This window comes from Malaclemys terrapin, chromosome 1 (assembly GCF_027887155.1).
Source record: "Malaclemys terrapin pileata isolate rMalTer1 chromosome 1, rMalTer1.hap1, whole genome shotgun sequence".
Taxonomy (NCBI): Eukaryota; Metazoa; Chordata; order Testudines; family Emydidae; genus Malaclemys; species Malaclemys terrapin.
Genome location: NC_071505.1, coordinates 352,505,425 through 352,527,159, shown reverse-complemented (window position 1 = coordinate 352,527,159; position 21,735 = coordinate 352,505,425). Strand labels below are relative to the sequence as shown.

The window sequence follows — 21,735 nt, the reverse complement described above, 5'->3', positions numbered from 1 at the left end:
TCGGCAGAAGAGGTGGAGTATTTTCCAACAATTAGAAAGGTGGCAACTCTATGAATTGTGCATAGATCAATTCCCTAATTTGCCACACCAACACAGCATAGTAAGGTCAGGAAAGGATTTAATGTGTCTCTGACTGTCCAGCACCATATCACCCAGGCAGCTCTGCATGGAGGTCTGAGAGCCAGAGCAGCAGAAGAAAAAAATTAGGTGCCTTTATGAGTAAAGAGCCGGTGCAGCCTGTCCCGGATCTGTTTGGTCCTCACCCCGTAGATGATGGGGTTTAGCATAGGGGGCATCAAGAGGTACACATTGGCAATGAGAACATGGAAATGCAGGGGCACATTCTGGCCAAACCGGTACATGAGGGAGAAGAAGAGACTTGGGATGTAAAAGGCTAAGATGGCACAAAGGTGGGAGATGCAGGTCCCAAAAGTCTTGATCCGGGCGTCCTTTGTGGGGAGGCTGAAGATGGCCCTGAGGATCTGGGAGTAGGACAGAGCAATAAAAATCGCATCCAGACCCAACACACAGAATACCACAAAGAGCCCATAGTAACTACTCGCACGGGTGTCGGCACAGGCCAGCTTCACCACAGCTATGTGTGCGCAGTACAGCTGGGGGATGATGTTGGTTCTGCAATATGGCCACTGCCTTACCAGTAAGGGAAAGGGCAATGCAAGCAAACCGCTGCGCAGCATCATGGCCAGGCCAATCTTGGTCACCATAGGGTTTGTCAGGATTGTGGAATGTCTCAGGGGATCGCAGATGGCCACATAGCGATCCAAAGCCATTGCCACAAAGATCCCAGACTCCATCACTGAGAAGCAGTGAAAGAAGTACAGCTGGGTGAGGCAGGAATTGAAATCGATCGCTCTGGAATTGAACCAGTATATTGCCAGCATTTTGGGCACAATGGACGTAGATACAACCAGGTCGGTGACAGCCAGCATGCAAAGGAAATAGTACATGGGCCCATGGAGACTCATCTCTGTCTTCACAATGAACAGGATGGTGAAATTCCCCAAGACGGCTATGGCGTACATGGTGCAGAAGGGGATGGAGATCCAGACATGGGCTGCCTCCAAGCCAGGAACACCCAGCAGGATGAAGGTGGAGGGGTTGGTGAATTCAGTTGTGTTGGAATCTGACATGCAGTAGGGGTGAAGGTGTCCAACTCTGAGGCAGAACGGTGTCTAGTGCATGTACCGTACGTTCCCCTGACTTCCTGTATGTGCCCAGGCTCTAGGGTGATGGTCGCAGAAAAAATGCCTGGATGGAGACACAAAGCTAATATAAGACACTACATACGCTATTGGAGGCTGTTCTCATGGGTGAAGCAGATTGGTCACTCTTCACATACTGAAAAATTACATTTTCATAATTCAGAGTAATTAATTATGAACAACAGACCCTATTAATGTCAATTCCTTATCTTAATGGGGCTCCTTGCATTAATAATTCCTACATGTCATGGTCTGAGAAACATTAATAATCACCAGCAGGAAACATGAGTGTAAATACTGGTTATCAAACATTGTTTTTTAATGCAATGAAAGACAGGTTAACTTGTCCATGCTGTAGGGAGATCTGCATTCATCTGGTTGCTCAAAATCTGACAGGTGGGGGGAATGTTGCCAAGACATGTGCCAGGGGAAACTATTCCAAATAGAACATACACCAGGGAAAAGACGTGGTTGTCATTGATAGCAGCTCCATGGAAACAAATACTCATTCACAGCAGTAGCCGAAACAAAGGCAATGTTCGAATGCCTAAGGAATCAGATGAAGCATAACCTGCTCTGGCTTTTTTTTCGCTCAGTTTTGGTTACCCAGTCTCTCTGAAAGGGTTGCCATGTGCAGACAGATTGAAAAGTCTGGGACTGTTTCATTTAGAGAAGAGACAAAGTAGGGGTATATGATAGAGGAGAGCAAAATGAAGAACGAACTGATGACATTCAAATGGACAAAAAGAGAAGAGTTCCCTACCAGTAATTTCTATAGACCCTTTTTACTTCAAATGGGCTAATTCCCCAAAGCTGAGGCAAATTAGCAGCAAAACTGATTGGGAGGAAAAATGTAGTCAGAAAAACAGGAGGGAAAATTGCGAGTTCTTTCAGAAGAGTTGATTAGATATTCAAAAAGTCATGATTCCACAGTCAAGAAAATAGAGAATTTTGTACAAACCCCGGTTCCGTGGCAAAGTGAAGGCAGCAGATGAGAGGGGAGAAGAAAGTAGACCATATGGGGAAATGGGAAATAGACAGAAAAACAATCCAAATTGGAAGTTATGAGAATTGATAAGGGATGTTAAAAACACAAGGGAAAAATCCATGCTAGGCAGTGTTCAGGATAACAAAAAGGAGGTTATTAAGTATATAAAGAACCAAAGAAATCCTAGAAAAAGTTTTAGAGTGATTCCTAGAGGGAGAAAATAAACTTGTTAACCTTGCAGAAAAAGGAGATGTGTTCAAAAATATTTTTATTCTTCATTTGAAAAGAAGCAGCAGGAGGTACTCATATCACCTAAGGTGATGAAACACTCTCCAGTCCATTAGCTGTCCAGGAGGGTGTTAAAGAACATGTGTAATAGAACCTTACAACTATGAACACGAGGGTTACAAAATGACCAATCCACCACACATCTCATTCAGAACCAGAAGTACGCAGTCAAGTTGCAGCAGAGCCCCCCAAAATTTATTATGCAATTCAGGGACCCTGAAAAGGATTTAGCGGTCACTGTGGGCAATCAACTCATCAAGAGCTTCCAGTGCGATGCTGTGGCCAAAAGGGCTGATGAGATCTTTGGCTGCATAAGCAGGGGAGTGGTGAATTGGAACAGGGGAAGGATTTTACCTCTGCAAATGGCATTGGTGAAATTGACTACGTCCAGTCCCGGGGTGCATATTTCAAAAGGGATGTTGGAAAATTGGAGAGGGGCCAGAAAAGAGCCACAAAAATTATTGGAGGCTGGAGAAAATGCCTGTCAGTGAAAGACTGAAAGAGCTTCATTTATTCACATTCAATTGTAATAATGGGCTCTGTAATCTAGCAGAGAAAGGCAGAGGAAGAACCGATGGCTGGAAGCTGGGGTGATTAACCATTGGAAGAAACTGCGATAGGAAGTGGTGGATTCTCCAACTCCCCATCTCTGCAGATCCAGACTGAATCCTTGTCTAGAAGATCTGCTTGAGGGATTCTCTACACTTAGAATGCTACAGTGGCACTGCCATAGCGATTCAGTGGAGATACTAACTCCAACGGCTGGGGTTCTCCCATCGGTACATGTAATCCACTTTCCTGAGAAGTGATAGTTAGAATAATAGAATATCAGGGTGGGAAGGGACCTCAGGAGGTATCTAGTCCAACGCCCTGCACAGAGCAGGATAAACACCAACTAAATCATCACAGCCAGGGCTTTGTCAAGTTCAACCTTAAAAACCTCTAAGGAAGGAGATTCCACCACCTCCCTAGGTAACCCATTCCAGTCCTTCACCACCCTCGTCATGATTTTTTTTCCCCTAATATCCAACCTAAACCTTCCCCACTGCAACTTGAGACGATTACTCCTCGTTCTGTCATCTGGTACCATGGAGAACAGTCTAAATCCATCCTCTTTGGACCCCCCTTTCAGGTAGTTGAAAGAAGCTATCAAATCTCCCCTCATTCTTCCCTTCTGCAGACTAAATAATCCCAGTACCCTCACCCTCTCCCCATAAATCATGTGTTCTAGCCCCATAATCATTTTTGTTGCCCTCCGTTGGATGCTTTCCAATTTTTCCACATCCTTCTTGTAGTGTGGGGCCCAAAACTGGACACAGTACTCCAGATGAGGCCTCAACAATGCCGAATAAGGGGAATTATCACATCTCTCGATCTGCTGGCAATGTTCCTACTTATACAGCCCAAAATGCCATTAGCCTTCTTGGCAACAAGGGCACACTGTTGCTGCATATCCAGCTTCTCATCCACTGTAACCCCTGGGTCCTTTTCTGCAGAACTGCTGCCTAGCCACTCGGTCCCTAGTTTGTAGCAGTGCATGGGATTCTTCCATCCTAAATGCAGGACTTTGCACTTGTCCTTGTTGAACCTCATCAGATTTCTTATGGCACAATCCTCTAATTTGTCTACATCCCTCTCTATCCTATCCCTACCCTCCAGCGTATCTACCACTCCTCCCAGTTTAGTGTCATCAAAACTAAAACTAGATTTAGGGAAGAATTCTTTTGTTGACTTCCTCATGTCTACACCGGGGTTAGGTTGGTATAACGACATCTCTAAGAGGTGTGGATTTTTTCCGCTGCTTCAGAAAAAGGCAAATGCAACATTAGTTTGCTTTAGCGGCAGCATAGCATGCAAGTCACAGTAGGATATAGTACTGTTCTATTCAGCACTGCTTAGGCCCCAGTTAGAGCGGTGAATCCAATTTTGGTCACTGCTGTAGAGAAAAGATGTAGAGAAACCTGAGAGGATCCAAAGACAACTGACAAAAATGATCCAAGGGGTTAAATGAATGCCATATGAACAAGCTGAAGGAACAGGGCATGTTTAGTTTTGAAAGCACATATTTCAGGGGTGACATGATAGCAGTCTTCAAATAGTTTGAAATGCTGCCATAAAAAGTTGGAAGAAAGTTGTTCTCTTTTGCCCCAGAGGGCAAGAGAAGAGGTAATGGATCAGACTACAGAATAGCAGATTTAGATGAAATATCAGGAAAAAACTTCCTAACTGTAAGAGTAGGAGAAAAATGCAACAGACGCCTCTGGAGGCTGTGGAAGTTCCTTTGCTGGAGGGTTTCTAAAGAAGAAGGAAAAGTCATCTGTTTGGGATGGTTTAGTCATAATAAATCTTGCATCATGGCAGCGGGTTAGACAAGATGACACTTGTGGTCCCTTCTCATCCTATGGCTCTATGATTCTACAATGTATAATCCTAGTGAGGAGCAGGACTTAGTCAAACACAAGTCATGGAGATGAATACAGGGGTAACTGGGTGACATTTAATAGCCTGTGTTATACAGAAGGACAGACTGGATGTTTTAATGGTCCCATCTGAATTTGAACCCTATGAATCTATTGATAAAGAAACTAGATCAGGCAATTAGATTTTCTGTCTCTCATATCATGAACAAGTAAACATTGAAAGTCTGCACATACAACACTTGAAAAGAAAATGGTTAATAGAATCCGTATTTGGCCTCTGGAACTCCTTGCCCCAAACTTTATTGGATCAAAGAGTTTAGCTGAATGGGATTCAGAAATGGGGAAACTTTTGGGAATGGGGGAGCCTATACAGGAAGGATGCGCTCCACCTGAACCAAAATGGAACCAGATTGCTGGCACTTAAAATTAATAACATTATAGAGCAATTTTTAAAATAAAGGCTGGAAGAAAGCCAACAGATACAGAAGAGCATGTGGTTTGGATAAAGACATCCCTAAGGGTAGGCTCTATTAATGGAGATTCTCTAAGTCCTAGTAAGAATGAGAGGATGGAAAATGATAAAATAGAGACCCCTGGGACACACCACACTTTACCTCTCTCCGTTCTGAAAATTGACCATTTGTACCTAACTTTTGTTTCCTATCTTTCAACTGATTACCAGTCCATGAGAGCCTCTTTTCTCTTATCCCATTGCAGCTGACCTTGCTTAAGAGCCTTTTGTATGGTACCCAGTGAATGGTTTTCTGAAAGTCTAAATACACTATACGCACTATACGCACTGGATCCCCCTTGTACACATGCTTGTTGACCCCCTCAAAGAATTCTAGTAGATTGGTGTGGAGTGATTTACCTTTACAAAAACAATGTTGACTTCCACAACAAACCGTGTTCATCCATATGTCTGACAACATGGGTTTTTATTTTAGTTTCAACTAACTTGCCTGATACTGAAATCAGGCTTATGGACCTGTAATTGCCAGGATCACTTCTGGAGCCCTTCTTAAAAATTGGCATCACATTAGTTATCTTTGAGTCATTTGGTGCAGAAGCTGATTTAATTGATATGTTACAGACTACAATTAGTAGTTCTGCAATTTCATATTTGAGTTCCTTCAGAATTCTTGGGTGAATACAATCTGGTCTTGGTGACTTTTTACCATTTAATTTATCAATTTGTTCCATACTCTAATGACACCTTATTCTGAGACAGTTCCTCAGATTTGTCACTTAAAAAGAATGGCTCAGGTTTGGGAATCTCCTTCATATCCTCAGCTGCGAAGACCGATGCAAAGAATTCATTTAGCTTCTCCGCAATGGCCTTATCATCCATGAGTGCTCCTTTAGCACCTCCATCGTCCAGTGGCCCCACTGGTTGTTTAGCTGGCTTCCTGCTTCTAATAAAGTGGTTCTCAAATTTTTGTACTGGTGACCCCTTTCACATAGCAAGCTCCTGAGTGCAACCCCCCCCCCCATACATTAAAAGCACTTATAAAAATATTTAACACCATTATAAATGCTGGAGGCAAAGTGAGGTTTGGGGTGGAGGCTGACAACTCGCGACCCCCCATGTAATAACCTTATGACCCCCTGAGGGGTCCTGACCCCCAGTTTGAGAACCCCTGTTTAATGTACTTGCTATTACTTTTTTCAGTATTTCGCTAGCTGTTCTTCACATTATTTTTTGTCCTTCCTAGTTATATTTTTACATTTCATTTGCCAGAGTTTATGCTCCTTTCTATTTTATTCACTAGGATTAAACTTTCACTCTCTTAACAATGCCTTTTAGCCTCTCACTGCTTCTTTTACCTTGTTATTACCATGGTGGTACTTTTTTGGTTCTCTTTTAATGTTTTCTTTTTTTATTTGGGGTATATATTTAAGTTGAGCCTCTGTTATGGTATTTTAAAAACGTTTCTCTGCAGCTTGCATAGATTTCACTTTTTGGATTACACCCTTTAATTTCTGTTTAACTAACCGCCTAATTTTTGTCTACTTCCCCTGCCTGAAATTAAATGCTATTGTGTTGGGCTGCTGTGGTGTTTTCCCTGGTACAGGGATGTTAAATTTAATTATATTATGGTCACTGTTACCAAGCGGTCCAGCTATATTCACCTTTTGGACCAGATCCTTTTCTCCACTTAGGACTAAATCAAGAATTACCTCTCCTGTGGTGGGTTCCAGGACCAGCTGTTCCAAGAAGCAGGCATGTAAACTGTCAAACAACTTTATCTCTGCATCCTGTCCTGAGGTGACATGTACCCAGTCACTATTGATATAATTGAAATCCTCCATTATTATTGAGTTTTTTTATTTTAATAGCCTCTCTAATCTCCCTGAGCATTTCATAGCATCATCCTGGTCAGGAGGTCGGTAATATATCCCTACCGCTATATTCTTATTATTAGAGCATGGAATTACTATCCATAGAGATTCTATAGAACAATTTGATTCATTTGCTATTTTTACTTCATTTGATTCTACGCTTTCATTCACATCTAGTGCCATTCCCCTACCAGCACGACCTGTTTGATCCTTTTGATATATTTTGTACCCTGGTATTACTGTCTCCCATTGATTATCCGAATTCCACCAAGTTTATGAGCACTTTAAAACCTTGTCTCATTTTAGCTGTCTGCAATTACATGTTGTAATTGAATGGGACACTTTTTCATTTCACTCTTTCTGATCAGTCCAGCAGATTAAAGTAAGGTAACAGCTCCCCCAACCCGTTAACAGCCCGAGCCCTGAAATGCAAGAGGAGGAGTTGACACTGTCTGTGCATTAACAAACATCTGGCTCCTGAGGTCTTTACTCAGTTCTTACTCCAAGGGGAGTTTTGCCTCAGTGGAGCTTGAGCAAACTGTAGGCCACGGTCTCAGAATTTGGCCTTGCATTGTTCATCTACTAACACCTTTCATCCTGAAGGATGCTTTGTGTCACTGCAATACAGACACCTTGGTCATCAGCTCGGGGTGGGTGGGGCGGGAGGTATTGTGGGACACTTTGGACAGTGATACTTGATCAAACTCATCACCTTTGTCCAGAGACCTGGGGTGTTTAATGGCTGTGCAGAGCGGAAAGGATAATGACCTAATCTCTGTCCCATCACACCCAGGCTGCATTGGGTTTGTCGAACAGGAAAGCTCCTCAGCAGGAGATGGGTACCTGTTAATTCTGAGATGGAAGCATCTTCCCTGGGAATCCCCCTTAGGTAGCAGTGTTCCACACCTCTCTTACCCCAGCATCCACGCCGAAAACTGACACAGAGGTGTGAACTGTTTATATTATAGGTCTGTGCAATTCCAGTGCGGTTCACTCAGCCTCTTGGGGAGAAGTGACATCTGAATGGAAACAGGCTGCACACCGGAGGCACTCTAGACAATCTTTCTTTTCCTATGTCTGCACTTCTGTGTTTTTTGTCCAGCTTTATGAGAAAACCATAATTAAGGGACCTTCCCAAAGGGAGATGAAAACTCTGGGGCTCTGTGCTGAGTCAGAGAGGAATTGGCTGCTCTGTGTATTTGTGTGTATTTAAAAATGATAGTTGATTGGTATGAAAACTAGGGATAATGCCTAGGTCTCCATAGAGTCTGATACCAAGTAAATGGCCATGATAGATGGGTAGATAGTAGACAGACAGATCTGGAGAAAGATGTCTGAGTGGAGACACTAGCAGTTTTTTTTCAGATACATGAGAATATCGCTAATGGATCACAGATCTTTAATTCTCATCTGTGACTATAATCATACCCTGCAGCACCTTTTATTAAAGGATCCTTCCAGAGAAAAGTCACTATGAACATATCCCCATCATACAGGTAAGTAAACTGAGGCACAGGGAGATGTGACTTGGCAAACGTCACACAGAGAATGACAGACAATGCATCAGTCCTGATTTCCCTACCATAGCCATGGTCTCTCCATCAGTAACTGAATGCATGACAAGAGGGAAATGGACTCGCGGTGTAGCAGGGTCTGTTTGTTGGGAGAGTGTGATGGAATTTCCTTAGGTACAACCTGGAACTGGGGTACCTCTGAACCCTCTGGTATACCAATCTGAGCCCCTTTTTACACTGTGAGACTCTGACAAGATGCGATCATCTCAGATCTTGCACTTACACATCCATTCACAGACAGGGACACACCCATGTGTAGTTACATGAATGCTTTCACTAACCACTCATGATCCAACAATACAGAGGCTCTAGCCAGCTTTCCATCCTTGGACCCCAGAGTTATACCATCATGCCCTGATCAAAAGTTTCACCTGTGTAACTTTATTACCCAGTCTGCCACTCATAGAATCATAGACTATCAGGGTTGGAAGGGACCTGAGGAGATCATCTCGTCCAACCCCCTGCTCAAAGCAGGACCAATCCCAACTAAATCATCCCAGCCAGGGATTTGTGAAGGCTTTTTAAAAACCTCTAAGGATGGAGATTCTACCACCTCCCTAGGTAACCCATTCCAGTGTTTCATCATTCTCCTAGTGAAATAGTGTTTCTGAGAACTGGTACGATGCCGGCCCTACCATTGTCGGTGACCCTAGTGGCCTTTCCTGGGGTCAATCATGTGGTGCCGGCCGACTATGTCATGGCAGCAGATGAGGGTGGTACCAAGCCCATCTCAGAGTCCCTCCCCGAGGATGTCTAAGATAAAGTCCCCCTAGCCCTCTTGTCATCTGAGCCCCGCATCGACACTGAGGTGATTGCCGCCTCGGTTGCTGGTGGGCAGGACTTTCTAGCAGTGGGGGGAGTTTTCAGCTCCCTCTTTGAGGAGAACAAGGCCCTGGGTCTGACCCCAATCACCCAGGGTGAGGATGACCTCTTGACAGCGGGCCTCAGTCAGGGCAGTGCTTTGGTCTCGCTGCCCCCTTCTCCTCCCTTTTCCCCCTTGCCCAGGCTGCTGCCCCCAATCTCAAACTTGGGGCACCCCTGGAGTCATCCACCTGCCTGGCTGCAGATGGCACCTCACTAATGGCCGCTGAGCCCCTGGTGGCAACAGCCAGTGCTGAGCGGCCAGGTCATGGGGTCTTGGGTGCACCCCCTCCCGAGCCAGAGTGGTGACCTCCCTTCTCAATTGGGGGCCCTATTACAGATGCCACCATGCCTGACATCATTGCAGTGGGTGCTGAGTTTGTTGTGATGCCCAGGCCAAGCGTTGATGAGGCCCTCCCTTCCGTTCCCACCCCTTTGACCCCTGAACCTGGTCGAGAGATGCCACGTCCCAATGGCACAGCTGCAGGGGATACTGATCCCATTTCTGCTCCTGCTCCTGCAAGTAAGCGCATTCCTGTCCCTGGCCCTGTGTGGAGCAACTTGGAGAGCACAACTGATTCTTGAACAGCCTGGGCCCAGGACAGCACTCCCCGTCTACCTTCCCCCTCTCTTCTTCTTACATTACACTCAGACCTGCCCCACCTGGGTAGTGCGTGTGTGAGTATGAATGTGGGTTAGGGCTTGGGGCTCTAATTCTTTCTTTCTTCCCCTGAGTGACATGGGAATGTTCCCAGCACTCTCTGCTGTTATTTTATTATTTTATTAATAAAGCTTTAAAATTTAGACACTTAGTGTGTGCCTCGTCATCTCCTCCCCAAAAGATCCTGTGGCCACAGCCTGATCAACTGTGGTCTTGGGCGGATTGGTAACAAAAATCTGTCACACTACCCTGGCCTGCTCTCAGCCTGTTCCTTTTTCCCTACCTCCCATTGCTCCCCCCCCCATTCAGCCCACTTGCCCTGTGCTCCCATGCACCCAGGTTAAACGCTTGTGCCCCTTCCCTTTTATGTTGTGCCTCCCGTTCATTGTACGCACACAAACACACACGGTACCTTCCCCTTCCCAATGCACCCAGTGTCAGCACTTGTGTCCCTCCCCCCGTTGGCCCCTCCTCCCATGCCCAAAGTCTAGCCCTGCTGCCCTTCCTCTACACCCTGGGGCAACCCCTATCCATTATCACTCCTCTCCCACTGGGCTGCAAGAACCCCGCCCTCCATCACTTTCTGTCCTTCCTTTGGCAGCTGCAGATGTACCTGTTGCTGGCGGTGCATGATGGTGAGCAGTCGTTTTTAGTGCCCTACCAGGGGCCCCAATACTGGGTGCACTACTCTTCGAGGGAGGCGTCTTCCAGGCAACAGGGCACATCGGGAGAGACTGCCCCATGCCACAGATGGAGGGGCGGCTAGTACCCCTGAGACCTGGGAGGGTGCCAGCACTGCCATCACCATTGATCTTGGTTACACAGGTCCTATATTCGCAGCTTCTCCTTCTGTCATTGCTCCCACTTGGGCCCTGGGGGTAGCCCCACATCACGCCCAGGTGAATGGGTGGGCCCTGCCTCCATCTTGTGTAGTTCAGTGATGTCCATGGAGCAGAGGGTGGCTGGGACACTACCAGAAAAAAGAGAGGCCCTGCTCCAGTGGGAGATATATGGTTTCCCCATTGTCCCCCCCACTTTCCTTCCCCGACCTGATTATTGTTCTGCCCGGACTGTTGCGCAGAGCTACAGGCTGTGAGTTGCCCAGTTAATTCTCTAATTGTGGGCAATGCCCAGTGATGTGGTTAAGCGGAGTAGCCTCCCACTGACCCAGAGCGGGAGAGACTACCACTAAACCTCTACAAGGAATCTGCAGAGGGATGCTGGTAAGAGTAATGTGGAACATGTTAAAAAAAAAGAAATATTTGATTGGAAAGTGGATAAGGAGCAAAGGTGTTACAAGCTTTGAAGGGATGCTTGACCTTGTTGCTCCGGAACGTTTCTTAAACATATGTAAAGATGGTGTAAAACAATGTCCATGGGACAAAAATTTGAAAACTGTGGATGAGATGGATTCTGTAGCTGATGATTTTCAGCAGACACAAGCATCTATTGTGAATAAACCACAGACAGAGAGGGTTACATCTGGTGGAAAGTATGGTTCCTGTTTTACCCTGCCCACCTGTGAAAAAAAGTTATGGTGTTATTGCTAAAGATCACGATACAACCTGAAGCAAATACTCACCAGCAACCACACACCACAGAACAAAAACACTAACCCAGGAACCTATCCTTGTAACAAACCCCGATGCCAACTCTGTCCACATATCTATTCAAGTGACATCATCATAGGACCTAATCACATCAGCCATACCATCAGGGGCTCGTTCACCTGCACATCTACCAATGTGATATATGCTATCATGTGCCAGCAATGCCCCTCTGCCATGTACATTGGCCAAACCGGACAGTCTCTACGCAAAAGAATTAATGGACACAAATCTGACATCAGGAATCAGAACATTCAAAACACTTCTACCTCTCTGGCCACTCAGTAACAGATCTAAAGGTGGCAATTTTGCAACAGAAAAGCTTCAAAAACAGACTCCAACGAGAAACTGCTGAACTTGAATTAATATGCAAACTAGATACCATCAACCTAGGCTTGAATAGAGAGTGGGAATGGCTGAGCCATTACACACATTGAATCTATTTCCCCATATTAAGTATTCTCACACCTCTTGTCAAACTGTCTGTAATGGGCTATCTTGATTATCACTACACATTTTTTTCTCTTAATTAATTAGCCTCTTAGAGTTGTGTTAATACAGTGTATACCCCCTCCCCCCATTCATTTTGGCCAGGCAGCTTCGCAACCCCACAGCGGACCCGAAGCCAGGAAAGAGGCCCAATAGACTGCACGACCTTATTAGGGCATAGTGCTTATCACAGGAAAACTTATGAGGGACGTGTCCCTAGTGTTACCACACAAAAAAAACGTTTCTGCAGTTTCCATATTGTACTGTTCTTCCTAATAAGGGGAAGACAGTGGGGCACTAAAAAACCAATCAACGCGTGCCACATTCACTTCCAAAAAGAACCCCCTTTTTTTTTTGTCGCCCCTGTATAGCAATTAGAGGTGTCCCGAAAACAAATCTACATCACGGCCAGTCCATGTCTGATCAACTTGGGCTTGACCCTCCCGCTCCCGAATCCAGCCTAAGCGTGTGTCCTGTAGCTGGCTCGAACTCATTATGTATATGCTCTCCCATCTGACTGTTATCTGCATGGTTGTAAGTAATTAGTTAACGATCATTGCTTTGTTTGTGGTTACTTTGCTTGTTACCCCATACTGTGGTTAGACTGAAAAAGGCCTCAATTTTAATGTGTTTCATTTCCCTTATCTTGTAAGTGCTTTTTAAAGTTAATTACATAATAATTGCAAGTGTTACAAATTTAGTTACATAGTAATTATAGTTGCTTAAAATCTGTTACATAGTATAGTAGCAAGTTAATAAGAATTCATAAAATTAATATTTTATTATAATTATCATCATATAATAAAATTGAGTTATATCCATTTCTCCTTGTCCTGGGTTATTCAACTCAGTCCTTCACCGAGAACCCCTAAAGAACCACAAGCCCCTTTTGGGCTGAACAAGTTGGTAGGACAACTCCCACCTTTTCATGTTCTATGTATGTATATATATCTCCTTACTATATGTTCCATTCTATGCATCTGATGAAGTGGGCTGTAGCCCACAAAACTTATGCTCACATAAATTTGTTAGTCTCTAAGGTGCCACAAGTACTCCTGTTCTTGTTGTGGATACAGACTAACACGGCTGCTACTCTGATACAAATGTTGTTGCTAATGATAAACCTTGTAACAAAGAATTTGGTACTGATTGTAAATCCGATAAAAAGATAAAACCTGCATGATTTGGGGAAAAAGCTCTTGGGAATGGTATTTAGAAAGTCTTATACTGATACTGCTTCTCAGCTAATACTTGTAAACAGTCTTAGAACTTGTCACAGAAGAGAAATCATAATGAATCTGGTCTGCTGTGTGGAAGGAGAAACTGAGGCACACAATTTCATGACATTGAGGGTTAAATGACAGAATACCTGCAACATAGAATATCAAGGTTGAAAGGGACCTTAGGAGGCCATCTAGTCCAACCGCTTGCTCAAAGCATGACCAATCCCCAACTTTTTTTTTTTTTGCCACAGATCCCTAAATGGCCCCCTCAAGGATTGAACTCACAATCCTGGGTTTAGCAGGCCAATGCTCAAATTACTGAGCTATCCTTCCCTTGACATGCTAGAAGACACTAATATCTGCATTAAGTTAGCAATTCAATGGAAAGAACTATTTTCTAGCAACACAGGGAAAGGAACACAGAACTTTAGAGAGCACCTGTGGGTAACACTATACTGTTTGGCAACACTTGGGAGTTGTTCGGTTAAAACCTAAGAAGAACCTTAGGCCCTGTCATAAATATAAAGAAAAGGGTAGCATAAAATCCCTCCTTGGCAGCTGTATTGAATCACTTTACCTGTATGGAGTTACGTATCTCAAATCAACTAGTTAGCACCTGACCAGAAGGACCAATGAGGAAAGAAGATATTTTCAAATTTGGGCGGGGGGGGGGAGAGAATTTGTTTGTGGCTCTCTTTGTTTGCTCCCTCTCTGGACAGAGGGAGAGACCAAGCAGGTACAACATCTCCAAAAAATATACCTGGAATGATCCATCTAAAATTACAGAAATTGTAAGTAAGGCAAGGAAATGTGTTAGGTTATCTTTTGTTTTGGCTTCTGAATTTTCCTACGCTACAAAGGTAGTTTTATTCCTGTTTTTGTAACTGTTTAGCTGAGTCCAGAGGGAAGTCCTCTGTGTTTTACATCTTTTTATTATCCTGTAAAGTTATCTCCCATCCTGATTTTGCAGGTGTGATTCTTTTACTGATTTTAGTGTCCAAAAGGTAAAGGGTCTGTTCTGTATTCACATTGCTAAGGACATTAGTTGGTATATTATTCTCAAACCTCCCCAGGAAAGGGGGCGAAGAGGTTTGGGGGGGACATTTTGGGGGGTAGGGATTTCAAGTGACTCTCCCCTGAATTTTTGTGTAAATCACTTGGTGGTGGCAGCAATACCATCCAAGGACAAGGAAAGGAATTTGTGCCTTGTGGAAGTTTTTAACCTAATCTGATAACATATAAGCTTAGGGGGTCTATCATGTGGATCCCCACATCTGTACCCCAGAGTTCAGAGTGGTGGGGGAACCCTGACATGGTGGTGGCGTGGTGGGATCATTTTGAATCAGAAGCACAGACCTCAGGATTTTTAAAGGACATATTTTTCCTTTTGGCTCCTTGAAAACCAGGGAGTTTTTTTTTTAAAGTACCCTTTTTTTTTTTAAGCTGAGAGCACCTGAAGTTTTTTTCTTTGCCTGAAGGCAGAGTACTTAATTTACAGCAAAGGAATTCATAAGCTGTTCTCACCCCTGCGTCCCCCAACTCTCGGGCTAGGCTACAGTAAGGGCAGGAAGTTAGCAAAGATAACCAAAAATGAGGTCCAGAAAAAACTGGAATTAGTCAGATTGGAGGCAGAAGAAAAACAGAAGGAACACGAAAGACAAATGGAATTAAAGAGCTTGGAGCTGGAGGCAGAGGAGAGAAGAGAATTGAAGCGCTTGGAGGTGAAGCAGAGAAAAGAGGCAAAGCGTTTGGATACGGCGTTAGAGCTGAAGTGCTTAGAGCTGGAAATGGCTAAGCTGGGTCCACGGGGTAACCCTAACAGTCCTTATCCAGGTACGGCTCCCCTTTCCAAGAAATTCCCCACATACAAGGTAGGGGATGATACAGAGGCCTTTTTAGAAACACACCTATAGACCAGTATATGGTGGAGCTGAGGCCGCAGCTCAGTGGAACCTTAGGAGATGTGGCAGAGGAAATGCCTAAAGAACACATGAATGAATACAAACTTGTTTTTTTTTTTTAAAAAAAGGCCAGAATTAGAATGTGGCTAACACCCAAGTATGCCCATCGGTGGTTCAGAGCCCTAAGGCGGAAACCAGATGTGGCATTTTCCCAACACGCCTACCACATTGGGATGCCTGGATATCAGGATCAAGTGTTAAATCTCTGGTAGTCTCTTAATGCAAATGGAGCAGTTCTTAGAGGGTGTTCCTGAGGAAATAGAACAGTACATCCTAGATGGGAAGCCCAACACTGTAATTGAAGCAGGGGAGATTGGAACCAAATGGGTGAAGGTGGAGAAGAAGAAAGCTAGTAGCGGAGAAGAAGAAAGCTAGTGAGCAGTTAGTAGCTGTTTCTGAAGCTTTTTGGTTGAAGAATTGCCACTTTTAAGTCTACTACAACTGCACAACAAAAACACTAACCCAGGAACCAACCCTGCAACAATTCTGGTGCCAACTCTGTCCGCATATCTATTCAAGTGACATCATCATAGGACCCAATCACATCAGCCACACCATCAGGGGCTCGTTCACCTGCACATCTACCAATGTGATATATGCCATCATGTGCCAGCAATGCCCCTCTGCCATGTACATTGGCCAAACCGGACAGTCCCTCCACAAAAGAATTAATGGACACAAATCTGACATCAGGAATTATAATATTCAAAAGCCAGTAGGAGAAAACTTCAATCATTCTGGACATTGAATAACAGACTTAAAATTGGCAATCCTTCAACAAGAAAAATTCAAAAACAGACTCCAACGAGAAACTGCAGAACTGGAATTTGTTTGCAAACTGGACACCATCAAATTAGGCCTGAATAAAGACTGGGAGTGGATGGGTAATTACAAAAACTAATTTCCCCATACTAATTTCCCCCTACTGTTACTCATACTTTCTTGTCAACTGTTTGAAGTGGGCCACCCTCATTACCACTACAAAAGTGATTTTTCCACCCTTGGCACCCACTTTGGAAACCACTGTGCTTCTGTATTTTCCACTCCATGCATCAAATGAAGTGGGCTGTAGCCCACAAAAACTTATGACCAAATAAATTTGTTAGTCTCTAAGGTGCCACAAGGACTCCTCGTTGTTTTTGCTGATACAGACTAACACGGCTACCACTGTGAAACTGTTATCTGTGAATTTTTAGCCTTAATAGGCAAGTCTGAGTTTAGTCCCACCACAATATTTTGATCCACTGTAACCATTTGTGTCTCTTGTGGCAAACCTGCCTGTGACTCAGTTTGAACTACAGCATTCAAGCAGAAGTATAGGATTAGTGTGGTTGTGAGTGGCATTTTTATTGTTTCTGTCACTGAACTCTTTTGTGTTGGCTTTCTTGTACAATTACCATCTTTGGTTCTGGTGCGTGTGGAAAGATATTTCTCTTGCGATGCCACTTTAGTTGATTCACATGGTAATACTTATCTACTTTTTTGTTACTTTGTACAATTTTAATTTTATACAGAGAGGCACTTAATCTGTCCACAATAGTATATAGCCCATTTTATGGGTTACATAAGTTGTATTCTGGAACAGTATAAGATACAAGCATAACTTGGTTTCCAACCTCCCAAGAATTTTTTTCTTTGATTTTTGTCAAAATAGGCTTTTGCCTTTCGTTTGGATTTTTCCAATTTGGCAGCTACCTGCAAGTGGACCTGATACAGATGTTTTTGTAATGCTTGCAGATAGGTTTCAAGCTTTACTCCCTTTAGCTGTGTGCCACTGGCATGCCATTAAAGATGCTCTTGCACGTGCATAGTCTGTTTAGTTATCACCTCAGAGGGTGTACGTTTTGTGGAGGCAGCTGGGGTTGCCCTGAATGCCATTAAAATGAGAGGAATCAGGATGTCCCAACTGCATGCATTAGCATCTACTAGTTTTCACAGCATGCGTTTGATGGTGCAATTTTTTCGCTCTACCATCCCCGATGATTGAGCTCTGTATGGAATATGCAATTGTTCTTGCATTCCTAACTATTGCAGGAATTTTGGAACACTTGTTCAGTAAAGTGCGCTCCTCTGTATGGCTCTACCCTAGCAGGGAATTCTCAGCGAAAAAATACTTGTTCAATTAGAACCTCTGCTTTAGCTACAGCAGTATTTGCTTTTAAAGGAAATGCTTCCACCTGTTTAGAGGACGGATTAATGACAACCAGAAGGTATTGGTTTTCCCTTGGAATTTTTGGTAAATGTCCAAAAAATCAACTTGCAGAGCCTGCCATGGACCTTCATATATCTGGGATCTTAAAGGAGCATTTGTTTTTGTGGGGGTAGGATTATTCTGTGCACAAACCAAACAATTTTCACAGTACTGGTGTACATTTGCCTTCATGCATGACCACCACCAATCTATCAGGGTGAGGCGTTGCATGTTTTTTTCCACCCCTTGATGACCTCCTGATGTTATGTCATGTACCAAACAGATCATTTCCCTAAGTTTGCATGCTTGTTTGTCCAAATTCAATCAACTCCTTTTTTCAAGGGTTTATAGAGTGGACCTGCAATGTGAGTAAAGTTATGGATGAAGTCTCGATGGTATCCTTCTAAACCTAAGAAAGAATGTAAAGAAGTTATGTTAGTGGGCATGGGTAGTTCCTGAATTGAATCCACCTTTTCTTGTGCAGGTGATTGACCTCCTTGAGACAATGTGATACCTAAAATAAAACTTCTGGGACCATTAGTTGTACCTTTGTTGGATTACACTTTAATCCTGCATCCTTGATGATTTAAAAAAAAATCATTTAGACACTCCAGGTGTTTCTCTTGAGTTTCTATTGCTAAACAAATGTCATCTACATATTGAAATTGAAGGAACAATAATTCACACCGTGTAGAGTCAAGCACAGGAGTTTATTATGCTGGTGGAGTGTCACTTCACTTATTAGGCTCAGAGACATGGCAGAACAATTAATCAGAATAGATCATATAGGGTGCTCATTGGGCGGAGAGAAGCAACGGAGATGGGTTTTCCCAAGCCCCTGAACAGGTTCTAGCAGAAAGACAAGATAAGCACAATAAGCCAATGGTCTAAAAGATTACATAATGGCTCCGCCCAAGGTTTAAATTAACATATTGATGACACACAGGTAATTACCCCCAAACTATGTCTATTAAATGTATAGGTTAAATCCTAATTTTGGGGTCCAGGGGAATGAGGTAGCAGCTCTCCCGGTTGACCAACAGGTACATTCCTGGAGATTTAAAGCAAAAAAGCATAATTAGTACTTAACAATAACAATTGTTTATAAATTTACCTTTGCATTTCTGTGGGCTAGGATTGGCATACATCTGTGAAGGGAGGGTGTCATAACTCATGTCAATTATATTGGGCCTCTTCCTGAACTCTGTCTAAGATCTGAGGGGTATTGTACCACTATCTCCTTCCTGCATTAGGGAGTAACCATGAGGCCTTTCTCAGTGCTTCATGTGTCTATAACTTGCGATAAGGAAACCCAATTACATTCGGAGTTATGCTGACTCCGCTTACTGACTTGAAACTCACAAGGCTATCTGTTTACCCCAGCTTTCTCATAACTATGTATTGTTCTCTGTTAGCCAGCCCCCATAACCCAAGCAAACTGTGGACTCTGGGCCTATATGAAAAGTTCTCAGGAGAAACTGTAGTTAAGATCTTACATCCATAGCTAATGGATTGTGACCCTTCAAAATAGAAGAGATGGTTTAGAAAACCTTGACAAAATTCATTTCATTTGCCCATGGAAAATGGCCGAACTATTATGTAGCCCTTGGGGTCAGACTTGAAATGTAAACTGAACCCCTTCTACTGTGAAAGATAGCCAGTGTTGGCTTTCCTTAGACACATGGTAGAAAACCATTTTACTTTGGGATTGATAGATTGAATCAGGTCAGGCATTTTGGAAACAACAGCTGTACAAGCTTGAGTCACTTGATTCAACTTTTGATAGTCAATAGTAAGATGACATGACCCATTTGGTTTTTTGTACTGGGCAGATTGGAGAGTTGCATATTGAAACACACTTACGAATGATTCCCTGCTGAAGCAACGATTCAATGGTTTTAGCAATATGTGGTGAGGCCTAAAAAATTGAAAAAATTGAAATTCCTAGGAAAATCTGAAATGGCTCCCTTGCAAGCAACAGGGGTGGGGCCACAGCAAAAGAGGAGGTGCATTGACCAGCAATTAGGAAGGTTGCAACTGTATGACTTGTGCATAATTTGCCACACCAACACAGTACAGTAAGGTGAGGAAAGGATTTAATGTCTCTCTGACTGTCCAGCAGCATATCACCAGCCAGCTCTGCATGGAGGTCTGAGAGCCAGAGCACCAGGACAAAAAAATTAGGTGCCTTTATGAGTAAAGAGGCAGAGCAGCCTGTCCCGGATCTGTTTGGTCCTCACCCCGTAGATGATGGGATTTAGCATGGGGGGCATCAAGAGGTAAACATTGGCAACGAGAACGTGGAAATGCAGGGGCACATTCTGGCCAAACCGGTACATGAGGGAGAAGAAGAGACTTGGGATGTAAAAGGCTAAGATGGCACAAAGGTGGGAGATGCAGGTCCCAAAAGTCTTGATCCGGGCTTCCTTTGTGGGGAGGCTGAAGATGGCCCTGAGGATCTGGGTGTAGGACAGGGCAATAAAAATCGCATCCAGACCCATCACACAGAATACCACAAAGAGGCCATAGTAACTACTGACGCGGATGTCAGTGCAGGCTAGCTTCACCACAGCTATGTGCGCGCAGTACGGCTGGGGGATGACATTGGTTCTGCAATATGGCCACTGCCTTACCAGGAAGGGATAGGGCAATGCAAGCAAGCTGCTGCGCAGCATCATGGCCAGGCCAATCTTGGCCACCAGGGGGTTTGTCAGGATGGCGGAATGTCTCAGGGGATGGCAGATGGCCACATAGCGATCCAAAGCCATGGCCACAAAGATCCCAGACTCCATCACTGAGAAGCAGTGAAAGAAGTACAACTGGGTGAGGCAAGAACTGAAATTGATCTCCCTGGAATTGAACCAGTATATTGCCAGCATTTTGGGCACAATAGATGTAGATACAACCAGGTCGGTGACAGCCAGCATGCAGAGGAAATAGTACATGGGCCCATGGAGACTCGGCTCTGTCTTCACGGTGAACAGGATGGTGAAGTTTCCCAAGATGGCTATGGCGTACATGGTGCAGAAGGGGATGGAGATCCAGACATGGGCTGCTTCCAGGCCAGGAATGCCCTGCAGGATGAAGGTGGAGGGGTTTGTGAAGTCGGTTGTGTTGGAATCTGACATGGAGTAGGGGAGAAGGTGTTCAACACTGAGGCAGAACGGTGTCTAGTGCATGTACAGTAAGTTCCGCTGGCTTTCTGTATGTGCCCAGGCTTTAGGATGATGGTTTCTGTACAAATGCCTGGATAGAGAGACAGTGTTAATATGAGACATTACATACACTACTGGAGGCTGTTCTCATGGATGAGGCAGATTGGTCGCTCTTCACACACTGAAAAATGACATTTTCATTATTTAGAGAAATGAATTATAAACAACCGACCCTACTAATGCCAATTCCATATTGTATGGGGCTCCTTGCATCAATAATTCCTACATGTCATGGTCTGAGAGACCTTAATCGGTACCAGCAGGAAACGTGAATGTGAATACTGGTTATCCATCATTGTTCCTGTTAAGGCTGAATCCGAACACTGTCACTCCGAGTGCAGAAGTGGGGCCCGCAAGGATTTTAAAAAATTATTACTTGCCTTAAAGTTTAAGGCTTGTACTAAACTCCCAAGGTTTCACATTTTCTCCTACCCTGGTTTGGCAAACGCTGCCACCACCCAAATGAAAAAAAAAACAAAAAAAAACCCTTGATCCCAGGAAGGAGCTCTTGCGACTTCCTCCCTGAGGGGTACCATCCAGGGAAGAGCTGAGAAAGAAAACAAAGGAAATTAGCTGTGGCTACCAGCTAATCAAACAACATGCACAAACCTCTTAGCACACCAAACATCCAATCTTGTTCTTAAAAAAGGTCAATGTTATTAAAAACAAAAAGAAAATACATCTGCAACTT

At 43.9% G+C, this 21,735-nt stretch overlaps 2 pseudogenes; both read right to left on the bottom strand.

The window, feature by feature from the left end:
- Nucleotides 1-203: 203 nt before the first annotated feature.
- LOC128833522 (olfactory receptor 52R1-like) lies at nucleotides 204-1,202 on the bottom strand (annotated as a pseudogene).
- Nucleotides 1,203-20,009: 18,807 nt separating this feature from the next.
- LOC128833514 (olfactory receptor 52R1-like) lies at nucleotides 20,010-21,008 on the bottom strand (annotated as a pseudogene).
- Between the last annotated feature and the right edge of the window lie 727 nt (nucleotides 21,009-21,735).